This window comes from Ammospiza nelsoni, chromosome 18, assembly GCF_027579445.1.
Source record: "Ammospiza nelsoni isolate bAmmNel1 chromosome 18, bAmmNel1.pri, whole genome shotgun sequence".
Taxonomy (NCBI): domain Eukaryota; kingdom Metazoa; phylum Chordata; class Aves; order Passeriformes; family Passerellidae; genus Ammospiza; species Ammospiza nelsoni.
The window spans coordinates 10695761-10710482 of record NC_080650.1 but is presented as its reverse complement, the minus strand read 5'-3'; the positions used below and the strand labels follow the sequence as shown (position 1 = coordinate 10710482).

General features: G+C 42.4%; 1 protein-coding gene across 2 annotated transcripts in view; it reads left to right on the top strand.

Moving 5' to 3' along the window:
• SPPL3 (signal peptide peptidase like 3) overlaps positions 1–14722 on the top strand; it is a 56937-nt gene that overhangs the window by 430 nt on the left and 41785 nt on the right. The window lies entirely within an intron of this gene.

The following is a 14722-nucleotide window of genomic DNA, read 5'->3' as shown; positions in this document are numbered from 1 at the left end:
GGGAAGGAGCGCGCTGGTGGAGGGGCTGCGGGCTGAGGGCTCGGCGCGGCTCAGGAGGAGGGATTAGGGGAGAGGAGGAGGGACGGGGCGGCCGCGCTGTGCGGATCCCCCCCGCCGGCACCGGGCAGCAGGAGAGGATCGGCGGCGGCATTGGCGGGGCTGTCACCCCCGGTCCTGTCCTGTCCTGTCCTGTCCTGTCCCGGAGGGCTCCTGGGAGCTGATCCCTGCACGCCCGATCCGCCGGGCCTGGACAGGGACAGGAGCTCGTTCAGGGCTGTGAGGCTGCAGGTCACCTCTGCCTGAAGGGAGATTTATGCCAGCGCAGGCTGGTGAGTCGGTGCCTGTGTGTGTGTGTGTGTGTGTGTGTGTCTGTCTGTCTCTGTGTGTGTGTGTGTGTGCATCTGTGTGCGTGTGTGTCTGTGTCTCTGTGTGTGTGTGTTTTCACCTAGCGACAATAGGCTTGGTCCCTGTACAGGAAATAGAACGGCGAGGAAGAGACCAGTTCCTGTGGAAAGACACGAAGTGTAGCAAATGAGAGGGCATTTTTTTCTGTGTCCTGACACTGTCTCGGCCCTAGCCGGCGGTGGATAAAGGAGACGGGGTGCAGTTTCTTCCTATAAATGTGGGGGTTTTGTTCTCTTGTGGATCACAGCCAAAATACCTCAAATAATTTACCTGCACATCATCTCTATTGACCTGACCACTGCAGCAATTTATTGTGATATTCTCACTGCATTTTAATTCCAGTGATGTCATCCAGGTTTGTTTCTTGGATTTTTTTGAAAAAAGTTACCTGCTTTGAAATAAGTCCCTCATTAAAAAAGGAATTAAATCTAAGTTTTTGACCTTGGTGTGTGCTGAATGTGTGGAAGGGCTTGAGCATGAAACAACCATCCCAGTTCTGAATGGTCCCATTACTTTTCAAAGCTTGGAACCCAGTGGGGATTTCTGTTCTGCCACATGTTGAGACTGGCAGCTCCTTCTTCCCTCTCCTGTCTCTTCTTTGTCAAGAACCAACATTTGTATTGGTGTTCTGCTTTTTAGATGTTGTTATTTTGTTTCACAAGCTCAGTTCAGGCAGTGGTCTGGTCTGCTTTAAAATAGCAGTGAGAAGACATCTCTTCTGACTTCAAAGATCATTTACATATTGACACAGTAAATGAATATTGGTACAGATTTAGGCAGTTTAATGTAGTTCATTTAAATGTGTTGTAGTGTGTTTTAATTGCAGTATAAAACGATAAATTCATAAACTCTTGGATTTGTCAGCTTTCTGGAAAGAAGTAAATGAAACAAAATGTCACTTATACATTATTTTAATCTTAACTCATTTGCTGTTCTGAATGAGTGGTTTTGCCACAGTAATTGTCTAAAGGGAGGATATTTAACAGAGGCTGAGAGAAGGATTTGCTCTTCTGAAATGACAATTTCATTCCTCTGTGTATTTTAAGGGAATGAAATTGTCATTTGAGGTCTTCACTGTGCTAGGTGGATCTGAAGAATGGAAGTTTTTACAGTACTGAGGTTGTAGCAGAATGAGGACATGATGTGTCTTTAAACCCTATAATTTTAGGGCTGTGTTCTCCATGGTGTCCTCATGGACCTGAGGTTTCTGTCACTTTGCATTTTTACCTGTGCTCAGCCTTGCCTGGGAGCTGTGGGAGCAGTGGACAGAGCAAAAATCCAATTTCAGTCGTGCTCTCCTCTCTGTGGGCATTTCATTACTTACACTTCTAACAACAATCTTGCCTCAGTTTATTTACAGTTGTGATGATGCAGCTCAGTGTAAAATTGGCCAGAGCTTTAGCACTTTTAGGACAGACAAATGTGCATTTTGTCAGCTGGGGAGGCTGGTGCAGCAGGGCTGTGCCCAGGAGCTCTTTTGGAAGTTGGCTGATCCCATCCTGTCCATTTGCCAGAGCTGCAGCTTTCCAAGAACAGGTGTGTGGTGTGCTGCAGTGTCCAGCTGCTGTACCCACACCTTGTGTCACATCTGGAAATGCCTCATCTGGCATTCAGAACAATCCTTTCATGCCCCTGCCTCTGCAGGGATGTAAATTGGTTCCCAGCTGCAGGAGCACTTCCCTTTGGTCCAGGTGCACAAGGCTTGGCTCCATCTTTTTGTCCCTAACTGTCTGCATGTGTTGTTGAGCCACTGTACATTCATAAGATATGATAAAAGCTTATTGTGGGCTTGATTTTTTGAAAAAAAGTCTCAGTTGTGTTGAAAGTCCTTTGAAACAAGGTACTTGCCAGCTGTGATTAGTGGGCATGAGCATTGGCAAACATGAAAAACAGGGCTCGTTTCAGTCACTGACATCTTGTTAATGATGTTGTTTTCAAGAGATGAGAACCAATTCTCATATTGCTTTATTTATTGGTTTGTAAATATGAATCTGAGATTTTAAGGTAGGTTTTATATATTTATTTTAAATTCCAAGTGAACTGAATGCAATTACTTTCTTTTATTAAGATACCATAAGCAGGAGAGACGTGGGCTTTTCCCCATCTCTTTCATAGTTTTAAATACATGAGTTATCTTTTGACACTGTTCTGTAAGGAATTTCTTCTGACAACTTCCTTTTTTCTTCAGTAGTGCCCACACCTATAACCATATGTACTTTTATTTAACTTTTTTAGTATCTAAAGTCATCTTGCTGAGCCAGTATTTCAGATAAAGGTGTCTTATCCTGAAAGGAGGCTCTGCTGAGAATTTTGCTGGTGACGAAGAATACTGTCATCCTGGAAAAACTAATTTTAATGTGAAATGTGGGATAAGTCCCAGATGGAAATACTCTTTCAAAGAATATGGACTTTTTAAAAAGAGAGGGTGTTTGAATCAAATGCTTGTCAGCAGTGAGTAGAGAAACTTTCTTTTGTCAAATTCCTGCAGTAATAAAAGGGAAGGAGAGCTGTGTACAATACTGCTGCATGGCAAGGTTGCTCATGATTTTGTAGATTGAGAGCTAAAATTAGTTTTCTGCAAGTGGTATAGAATGGGAGAGGAAAGAGGTTGTTGAATACCCATTTTCCCCTTGCTTCCTGTGTGTGCTCCAGCGAGGAAATGGAACAGGGGAGTGACAAAAGTTTCTGCTAAACTGAGGAGGGAATAAGCATGGGCAGAGCAGTGTATAAATATATTTATGTATATGTGTGTGTGTGAGATTAGTAAATACCAAGAAATTTATCTTCAGTACCAAACTGTTGGAAGTGTGACAGCAGATGGGTTGGGAAGCAGCAGGACCTAGATCATTGCTTTGTGAAATACTTGGTCTGTCCTTAATTCCCAGCATTTTGTGGTGATTTTTTTGTGCTGGAGCGTTTGAGAAGGCCCAGCACCACCCCTATCTTGTTTATCTGCAGTTAGTAGGTGTTTAGTGTTTTTCAAGGCCTGATGTAACACCCCCTCCCTTTTTACTGCTGCCCAGGCTGCCAATAGAGATTGCTTTGTTCTTTTTTTTTTTTTTTTGCCCTTTCAATGCACAAAAGATTTTCACAGCTTCCTTCATTGGTGAAGAGCAAAGAAGGGGATTTCTACACCAAAAATCAAATGTGTTTTTAATATTTCCTTTGCAAGAGTGTTGTATAAGGGTAATAGGGATTGCCATGTGTGCGTGCCCTCTCAGGGTGGTGGTTAGGAGACAGGCTGGGAGGGAAGCTAAGAACAAAAAAAGAAAGACACTCTATTGAGTCACTAATCTTAAGAACAACTGAACTCCCTGTTAAATGTTATAATCAGTGGGATGATTCTTGTATTAGCCATCAAATGTTTCATGAGTGAACTGGTGATATATTTAGAAGCTTCTCTTCATAATGCAAAGGGTGTGGAAATTAAATCTAATGATGTGTCAGAGTAATCAATAAAACTACTGGGTTTTGGAATAAGTGTAAATGTACAGTGCTGCCTTTGCTCCTGGGAGAATTCAAAGTGGTTGGTGTTAGAAGTCTTTCTGGATTCAGAGGTCTGAGAATTTGCTTTGATTGCAATTAAGCATTTAGCATGCTGCTGCCATGAATTAAAATGCAGTTTCTTCCAGAAGGCTCAGGTGGTGCTTTCAAGTCTTAGTTGGCTGGATTGGATGTGTATGTGGGAGGGCAGGGAGTAAGAGGAGCTGCAGCTTGTTGACAGAACTTGTCAAATACTAGTAAAATAATTTTTTACATTCAAGATTTTTTAACTTGTTTGCTCAGTTTAGGTTGGGAGACCTTAACTGACTAATAAAGGTGTTTTGAGGATGGGAGGCAGTTTACAACAGAAAACAAATAATTCACCTGAATTTTTCAAATATTGCACTTGATAGGCAACAGATTGCAAAGTACATAGATGAAATTCTGTTGTGCTGCTGTCAAAAATCTGTCATGAAATCCTGGCATGCAAATGTGGAGTTTGGCCCTTTGTCTTGCATTTTTCAGGAACTGAAATTACCGGCCACATTCCATGTGAAGGATTGTTAGGAGCTTCCTGAGAACAAGGATGTCATTGTATGAATGTGCATGAGTGTCTAGCATGAGAAAAGTGACTTAAACCTCAATAAATTGGAGAATATCAGGTTTAGAGTTCATATGTTTGTCTTTCAGGACCAGCCTCACTTCACTTGCTTGTCCCCCTCCCTGGAGCTTTTGCTGTCTCAGGCTGTGGATCAGTGAGGACAGGGCACTGTCTGCAGCACTGGGCTCAAAGACAAATAGAGCAAAGAGCATGGGATAAGTAGAAGTTTACAGTGACTTGAATGTACATGTGTAGAGTGACTGATAAGCACAAGGAAAAAATTCCTCCTGTCACTGTTTGCTAATTGTAAGGCTGTATTTACTGCATTAAAAATTCTTTAAGAAAATTTAAAGTGAAGAACAGAAATCAATATTCTCTTGTTGCTGGTGTGCAGTACATCTTTTAATTAAGATTTCTGTCACCTATTTTAATTAAGATTTCTGCATTTAACCTTTTCAGGGTACTGTGGTAATAAAAGTTACTGGTTCCTTTAGTTTTACCCAGTGGCTGGAGATCTTGGCTAGGATGCAGGAGATCAGTTCCATCCCCCAGGGCTTCTGGCCTTGCATCTCTCACCTTCTAGGGGAGTGTCCTCATCACCAAACTATGTGTTATTCAGAGATTGAGCTTTGTGTGTCCACTTAAATCTCTTTCACTTCATATAAAATCCTGTAAATATTTGCTGGGCCAAGAGGCAGACATGCCTTTCTGTCTGGGATTGGCAGAGACCTGGATTCCCTGCCTGGATAAAAACCTGCTTTGGAGGACTGAAGGTTCTGTGGTTTGTGCTTTTCTAGGGATGAAAGGTCGAATTTCCATGAACAGAAGATGACCTGAATATGATTTCTTGTCACAGGTAAATGAGTGCTTAGGTGTGTGGGTCCACCAATATCAATCCTTGTTGTTGTGGTTTGTGTGAGGTTTGATGGAGCTGAGAACATCTCTCTCTTCTGCTGAAGCATAGGATCCAATAAATTCCTTATTTTGTGCACTTTGGGATTTTGGTATGAGTTAAGCAGCCCGATGCTGTTGGAATTTGAGGAATTTTGTGGTGAGCACCAGACAAATTAATTGAGGATATTGAGTTAAGATGTGTTTTGGTGAATACCACCATTTTTAGTACTAGATTTAGTTGCTGAAAACTCAGTCATTTGTCACTGAAACACAATGCCAAAAAATGGGTATTTATGAAAAACTTCCTACAAAAAGTACTTTGAAAAATCTGTCATGCTTTTTGAAATGCAGTGATTTTTATTTCCTGAAATTTGAAAGAAGAGCAGAGCAGACTCTGGTATTTTTCAATACCTTAGCTATTTTATATCATTATTTTGATAATTGATGTGCCAACATCTGTGGCAGAGGTGCCATTGTCTTTATTGTCCTTTGACATTTTATGGTGACACTAAGCATTGTAACATACTCTAAAAGCAAATAATTGGCACAAATTGTTCAGTCAAAACACTCTAATTTGATTCTGGTGGCATATGAGGGAAGTTTCCATGAAGAACCAAGGGTGGAATTCGTGGGAGCAAGTTGTGCCCATTTTCTTTGTGCTGTGCCTGGCTGTGGTGTCAGTGCTGGGGATTGAAACGCAGCCGAGGCAGCGCTGGGCGCTGTGTGGAGCGAGGCACGAGCTGGACGGGGCCCAGGCACTCAGACCCGCTCTGAAGGTGATGATTTAATGAGATTAATGGAGCAGATGTGTCCTTGCAACACTTGCTGATTCCCTTTCTCTTTAATTCCTCCAAGGGTGCTTGTGCTGATGATCTCTTCTCCTGAATCTTGTGGTGTCTGTGCCTGAAATGCTCTGATCTGCCAGCCCAGGTTCTCCTCCCCTCCTGTGCCTCCCCAGAGCAGCTCAGCTCTCACCATCCATTCAGTGTCTCTGTCTGCTGGAACCTCCATGATGGCATTATCCCAGAGCTCGTTAATTGTGTAGCTGTGTTGCTGTCATCTTCATTATTAGATTCTGTTGAGTATTTCTTTTTAGGGCCAGCCCCTGCCTCAGGTCTCAGATTCCCTTGGATAGCCTCCATATCTGTGTGTCACATTAAATGGTGTGGTATGGACTATAGGGCTGTCACAATGTTCTGCTGCCTCTTTGGAGGGAAACTTTGTAACTGATAACTAACCAAGTAACATTTTTCATATCCTACAGCAACAAGGATTCAAAGTAATGCATGAAATAAGGCTGAAGGGACTTTTTTTCAGGATGTCAGAAAGGGGATACTTTAAAACCATCACAGCCAGTGTCATAAAGTAGGGGAGAATGCACTAAGGAGATAATTCTCTACTGTACAGTGTTATCCTTAATATTCCATTGCTGAAGTTGACAATGTAGAAATTGGAGATATAAAATCATCTCTCAGAGTTTGTATATGGTAGCATTTTCCCTGACCAGTGGAATTGAAAGGGAAATTACACTGTTTGACTCTCAGTTTTTCCTACTGTGACTCCGGGTTTGGATGTTCTTCCTTTACTTCCTGTAGCTCGTTCATAGACTTTTGACCCAAAAACTTCTTTTCCCATGCAGGCAGTATGTAGCCAAAGTCTGGGGAAGGATTCTCTTCCATTTTAATGCCATAACCTTGTTCCTGCAGGAGCTTCCACAGCAAAGGCTGTGTGGGGGAAGCAGGAGGAGACCCAGGGGGTTCCACCCTCTGTTCATACACAGCCTTTAGCTTTAGCCAGGAGTTGGCAAGCTTACCTTACTTATTCAAGAAATAGGCTCAATTTCAGTTCATCTCAAAGGAAAAAATAGTTCTGTGCAACATTAACTACTGACTGCTAAAGGTAAGCATCCTGCAGGCCTCTTAGCTGTACTCAGTGCTTCTCTGCTTGCTCAATTTGGAAGTCCAAATTTCCTTCTTCATTCCTATGTACTCTGCTGTTTTTGGACAGAAGTATCTTTAAAAAGTCCTTTTGTTCATCTGACAACTAGCCAGCAGGTGACTTCTAGTAAATTTGAGATGATACATAATTTTAAGTATATTTCAAACTATTTCAGAAGTTTTGAGATCAACAGAAATGTTAAAAATTGATGTGTTTGACTGAATCACAGAAGTCTGGGAGCTCTGCTTATGCTATTTTCTCATTACAGTAGTACTGCAGTACAGTAGTACTGCAAAAGTAGCAGCTTCATGTCAGAATAGCAAAAACCTGTACATGTGGATCCATGGTGCAGTGTGGTTTCAGGTGGTACAAAAATCAAGTGATCTCAGCATGTAAATCTGGTGCACATTTCTCTACAGCACAGACACTTTTGCAGAGGGGTTCTCTATGTGGGCTAAGCTAGTAGCAAGTGTATATCCTCAGGATTTATTTTAATTTCAGTCATTACTGGAATAATAAGCCCAGCTGACTCCAGTTGAGATAGCACAGCTTGGACAAGAACCAGGATTACAAAATGTTTGAGCTCTGCAGTAGCACAATTAGCAGGACAGAGGTGAACACAGCAGCTGAATTATGGCTCCACTCAGTTCTGGTGGCTCCTGGCCATCTGACATCTCTTCTGGTCAGACAGCCCAGGCTTAAAACTTGATTTAAATTTATCTGGAAACTTTAGTAGTGGGTAGAAATTCAACAGTGCATTCTGAGTAATTATTGCAGTTAGTTGATACAGATCTATTGGATGTATAAGACCAAAGCTCAGTGGTGAGTTGTTTTATATATTGCATGTCTAATACCAAAGCTCAGTGGTGAGTTTTTACACAAAGAAGTGACTTTACTAGTGCCACTTTCAGATTACATTTGTGATTTATCTCACCATCATCTCTGTCAGACCCTTGTGGCAAGATAAAATAGGTGTAGTGTGACTTAGACTTATTTAGTCAATGGGAAGTCCCTTCTGTGGGTCACTGTTAGCTAAAGGTGAGGTGGGTGAAGCAGCAGGAGGCAGAGGAGCAAACAGAGCTGGCTGGTGTGGATTTCTGCAGCCTGCTGAGGTGAGGTGTGTCTGCCTTGCTTTCTAGGTTTGATGGTGCAAGGTCATTCTGATCCTTTTCAGAAGCTCAGATTGATGGCTGTGTGCTGCAGGAGAGATTATCTGCTCCCTGAACTCTCCTGGAGGTGGCTGATCCTGCACCTTCCCCTGAATAGCTGCTCAGAAAAGTTACCACAAAGGGCTAAAAGCTCTCGTGGGGAACATTATGATCTCTGCAGGGTTTTGAAGATGAAGAGTAGAATCTAATTAAGCTTTATGGTGAAAATAGTTTAAAGAGTGCTTTTTTCCTCAAGAAAAAGGAAACTTTAAAGCTAAATAGTGAAGAGCTGAACTTTTTTTTCTTTAATTTTCTGCTAAGTTGACTACTTCTAAAGCAGATGCAGCTGTAAGCAGTTACAGCTGGTACAGAACAGAAAGATAAGTCTTTATCATACTTAAGTGCCTTAGAAGAACCCCAGTGTTAGTATTCCAGCTAGTTATCTTTCTCTTTATTTTTTATATTTTTGCAGATAAAAAAAGCATGGTACCTTAAAGCTGAATCAAAAGATGAAAACAGTGTGCCATAAACCAAAAATATTTCTCTGCAGGGGGCTTTACTGGAAGAAGTTTCATAAGATTTCCAAAACACCCTCTTTAAAGAATGTTCCTACTTTTTGTTGTCACAAGAAAAGCTTCTTAGCTACTTGGGCAAGAGTTTGTTGAAAAGAGTCTCTGTCTGTTCTGCTACCTGTTTTTGCCTGTGGAACTGCCTCAGCTGCCATGACCCTGGCACTTGGGTGTGTGGATGTTCTGTGCTTCTGCCACAGCTTGTGAGGCAGCATCAGGCCCTGGCCAGTCCAGCTCAGGACAACTCATGATCTTTTATTTTTATTTTTTTAATTTGCCTCTCAGTAGGAGGTGGCAAAAGCAGAGTGCCTGTTTTGATGGTCAGTGTTTTGTATTTTTATTCCAGCTGAATCCCCTTGTGGCTTGGTGCCGTTGTGAGTAGCCAAGTTCATTTCAGAATCTCACCAGCCATCATCTGACACCATGAATTTGTCTTAATACAGGGCCAGCATGATTAAAGCTGCTTAAATGTGGCCAGACAGACTGGTTACTCAGGAGTGTACTTTTACCCCTGTCACTGAAGAGTCAGAGTTGGGTGCTGATGGTGTTAACTCATTCTTTTATGGATTGCTGATAAAATCACGTTTCATTCTACCCAGGCAGTGATAAAGTAATCCTGTAAACCCCTCAGCAGCATTCAGAGCTGCTCTTTCTGACAAGGTCATATTGGTCAATTTGGCTTGTTGATTGTAAGGCATGGCTGTTAAATGCTTTGATTAAACTATTAGTTGTTAATTTTATTTTTTTATCTGACTTGTGAATACATTGCTAAAAAGAGTTTGGATTTCTAAGCACGTAATCAATAAATACCAGTCCCAGTGTCAGAGGTATGAGGTGTGGTTTTGGATTGGCTTTAGAGTCAATATAGGTGAGAAAACATCCTGTTTTCTGATTTCTGTGATAAAAACAACCAAGCTCTTTCATACTGGAAAGCCCACTATGTCTTGATAACTTAAAAAAAATTATTAGTATCATGGTATTCTGCATATTTTTACTTAAGTACAAGAAATGCTGTGGAAATAAAACCTCCAAATAAGACTTTTTATATATATTGGGATGGAAGGATGGGTTTTGTCTAGGAAGCAATGCAGTGTTCAGATCAATATCCTCCACACCTGAGGGGACTCTGTAATGTCTTTGTACACTAAGTTTGGGTGAATGTTCTTCCATCACTTAGAGCAGCTGCTTTTCTTAACCTGTGTAATCTACAAAGTGATGATTGCTAGTTTAGGGAAAAGGTGGAGACCCTGGAGTCTTTGCTATGGTATCTTCTGTTCCAGCTGTTAACCCCATAGTGTGTGTGTGTGTGTTAACCTTTTGTCACACTCATTGCCAAAGCCACCTGTATCTCACAGACAAACCAGCTGTGTGGCTCTAGTACAAGTATTCCTGCTCTTTCTTGCTCTGAACCACTGCTTTTCTTCAGTTGTTGCATTTGCTTTATGAGGAGGCAGTGACTTAGCAAGGAGATGGATTTGCAGCACATTCTGCTGTCAGAGTTCTGCTCTGCATGACCAACTCTGTCACTTAGAAAAGAAATTTATGAGTGTGAATAAACCCTTCTTCTATTAGTCCTTGAATGCAGTGAGTATTACACTCCAGATAGTTAGAACAAAGTTAGATGGAAGAATTTCTCTGCTGTTGTGTTGAGAGTGACCAAATCCAGAACTGGGCAGAAGCTCTGTGGTGTCTGGGACAGGTTGTTCTCCTGAACAGCTTTGATTAGAACCCTGTGCAAGATGAGGAGCAGGGCTGCAGTGGGAGCCTGGGGATAAAGGATGGAGCTGGTGAAGGTGAAGAAGTTAAGCAGGAATTTGCACAGACTGTCTTTAGGTAATACTTTGAGAGCAAGTTAGGCCACTCAAGTATCATCTGTGTGGCTTGAGTGAAACTGTAACATCAGAGAGGATCAACTTCATCTTCTGGTTTTGGCTTCTGGATAAGTGCAAGTGATCAATTATGGTGTCAAGTAAGGGTATTCCTCTGTGTGCTTGTTAGGAAACCTGCTGTACTTTTTGTGTGTGTTCTTTCTGTGTTGCTTCAGATGGAGATACATCCTTTGGTCTGAACTTTTTTGGTTTAGTCTGTTTCCCACCTCTCTGCATGTCAGATTACAGATTTAGTGAGATTTTTGTCATAAATATTGAGGTAGTCCTTTTGCACAGTGTGTTGTTCCCTGTCCAAGCAAAGCCGCCAGAACTATTACACATTTGTGTTACAGAGCATTACAGAAGGATGTTCAAGGTGAAGTTGTTGATGAGGTCCTCAGAGGTGACACAGCCTGTCCTGTGTGTGCTGTCCTCAGAGGTGACACAGGCTGTGTGTCCTGAGAGGTGACACAGGCTGTGTGTCCTCAGAGGTGACACAGCCTGTCCTGTGTGTGCTGTCCTCAGAGGTGACACAGGCTGTGTGTCCTCAGAGGTGACACAGCCTGTCCTGTGTGTGCTGTCCTCAGAGGTGACACAGCCTGTCCTGTGTGTGCTGCTGGGTTATTTTTGCTGTTCAGCTGGGGCAGTGGCAGCTCTGGGATGGAGCAGTGAGCTCAGCTCACACCTTGCAGGTGTCAGACGGGCTGAGCCTGCACAGTCTGTGCTGCTGTGCCTGCCTCAGGGACAGCCTGAGCACAGCTCTGGGGCTCTTGGCAGAGCACTGCAGGCCAACAAGAGTTGTCCTGTCTATCCTGAGAGTTCTCCCTTTCTGCCACATAATAATCCGTTTTCTTTTGTCCTTTTTTGACTGCTTGCTGGCACTGTGGCAAGCATAACATTCTGTGTATGATGAAACATTGTCAATAAATATGCCTGGGATGATGTGCCTGCCTCAGCTGCACTTTAGATGAACTTAGCCCTGGAACTGCAGCACAATCTGACTCTTGGGTAATGTGGCTGTTAGAGGACCAAGGGAAGGGTGGAGCTGGGCAATTAATTGTGTAGAGTTTTTAGGTTGAACAACCTTATTTAGAAAAATGGCACTTCTGGGTTTGGATGGCTGACAGTGCTTGGGATGAGGCTGAACTGCACTGGTAGAAGACAGGCTGTGTTTTCTTATGTTAAACACTCAATTGTCTGAAACCTGGTTCAGATAACTTACTGCTCCAGTTCTGGAAGACACTAATACAGTTCCCTTTCATTAGAGTAAAGTGTGAAAATTTGTTATCCCTTGTTGCTAATAGAAGCCCTTATTTTGCTCACTGTAGTTCAGCTATTGGAAGTTTCTATAATGGAATTTTTCAGTGCTGTTAAGCAACTGGCTGCTGAATGTCCTGGATCTTGATACTGCATGGGAAATGGATGGCTCTGGAGGAGCAGGACTCTAGAACTCCATGACAATCTATTTATAGTGTCTATATGACTGATTTGGAAAGGCTGCAGTCTGTCCAAATTTGTTGAAGTGAGATCACAGAATCTCCTGACCCCTCTGGACCCTGAATAATGCCCCAAATCATCCAGAGAGATCCAACTTCTCCTTCGTTTCTGTGGCTGTTAATTCTTTTGATGATAGTTTGTAAAGAGAGAGGAACAAAGGAAGTAATTTAAAAATAGTTGTAGGAATGGTGTGAATTCATGGATCTTAGCTAGTGTGGCACCTTATCAGGGGAGTGATGTCCTTTATTTTTTCTGTGCAAGCACTGTAAAAATGAAGCAAATATTTAGATTTTCTTGTAGTTGTAGACACCTGAGGACAGTAACTCTGCACAATGCCCAGCTAATAGAAATTCATGGTGCTCTTGTTTTGGAAACAAAAGTTGCTTTGAGTAGTAGATGTTTTGTAACTAAAAGTGTCTTGGGTATATATGTTGAGATATTTTTAGTAATCAATGCTGAGTGGATGTTTTCTTGATGATGGGGAATTTTTAGCATGTTGTAACTAGGTCTCTTTTTTTCTTTTAAAAAAATCTTACTAAACTTAGGGATATGCCACCCACCCATTTCTGATACAAGGCAAGTGGGCTAAGACCAAATGGTGATAAAAATCCTGCACAACTCTAATGCCATTTGCAATTTTATTTACAAAAGTAATCTTCTTTCTAGTTGCTTTGTAAGATTTAAATGTGTCAGAAATTGCTTTTGATTTTGCAACTAGGGAATTGACCAAACTGAATTGGGGTCCTTTCTTTCCAAGAGGAAAGATCCCATGAACGTGAAGGTGTGCTGGGTGAGGCTGAAGGAAGGTGCTGTGTTTTGGGAGCTGTGTGGTTGTGGTTGGTTCTGAGATCCTCCTGAAGTGTTGCTCTGGTTGAGATCAGTGACAGACCCTCCTTGCTGCCAGCCTGACTGGGCTTTCCCCGTTGGAAAGGCAGGAAAATCTCTGAAGCAGAAAATGTGAGGAGAATGGCTGAGAATCCCTTTCTGTCCCTGTGCTGGCTGGATTAGGATCTCTGTTGTTTTCAGTAAGAGAGAATTGAAGTGCATGCTATCAGCAGAGTTTAGTGACAGGTAATCAGTGACCTGCTTTGCTCATTAACAAGAGTTGGGTTCTGTACCAGGTGTAATTTCCACACTGAGGCACATTCCACAGTCACCTGGAAATGAGGAGCTGGGCTGTGTTTGTTTGGTGGAATGGTTTCTTTACTTCGGGGCATTTGTTTGGCCTGGGGGCTTTTTGTCATGTTTCCTTCTTTCTTTTAGCGATGGATAATTGTTTAACCCCTTGAAAGAAAATAACTGCTACTGAATGGCTTATGCTATGACATCAGAAATCTGTAATCAGCTGCTACAGACCCTGCTGTTTTGCCACAATTTGCCTGTGACCATTGTCTGAACATTGTTAGGAACTAGCTCAGTTGTGCTTGGACTTTTCCAGGCATAATTATATTTCTCATAGCTCACCATGAGAAGCATCACAGCATTCATGTACCTGTATTGTGTTTTAAAAAGAAATTTTTCACTTGTGCAGTGCTCTGGCTTTGGATGTGGTAGAGATTCTTATATTTTTATTTGTCTTTTCCTAATAATGTCTCAGGAGGTGCATCTCCAGCCAGTGTCTTGTTTGAACTTTCAGGGAAATTATCATTCTGTGCTTTGAATATCTCCCTATTACCATGGCAAATAATTAATGCTGCTAATTAAGACACTGCTAGGATTGCACAGAAAGATGGGCAGGGAAGGAATACAGCTTACTTATGCTCACAATTTATCTGTCTTATAAATTTATAGGACAGCTGCTGCCAGAGTGTCTCACAGTTTACCAGTGAAGATGTATGACCTGATTCATGGTATTTCTCCTGGAGGGAGGAGGGAAGAGCCAGATGTGTTTTGTCTGGTGCAGATGGAGGCACGGGGTCAGGAGCAGCACTGTGCCCCTGCCAAATTTGTGTTCCACAAGAGAGGAACACATTGAGAGAGACCCTTCTGCTCAGAGCTGAGGGCTGGAACTGGAAAGGCCATGAGTTTGTAGAACTGATGGGTGGCAGTTTCATGCTGAGCAGTTTCATTCTTCCCCTGTACTCAGCACTGGTGAGGCCTCACTTGGAGTATTGTATCCAGTTCTGGGCCCCTCACTTTAGGAGGGACATCGAGTTACTCGAGCGTGTCCAGAGGAGGGCAACGAGACTAATAAGGGGCTTGGAACACAAGCCATACGAAGAGCGACTGAGGGAGCTGGGGTTGTTCAGCCTGGAGAAAAGGAGACTCAGGGGTGACCTCATCGGTCTCTACAACTTCCTGAAGGGTGCCTGTGGTGAG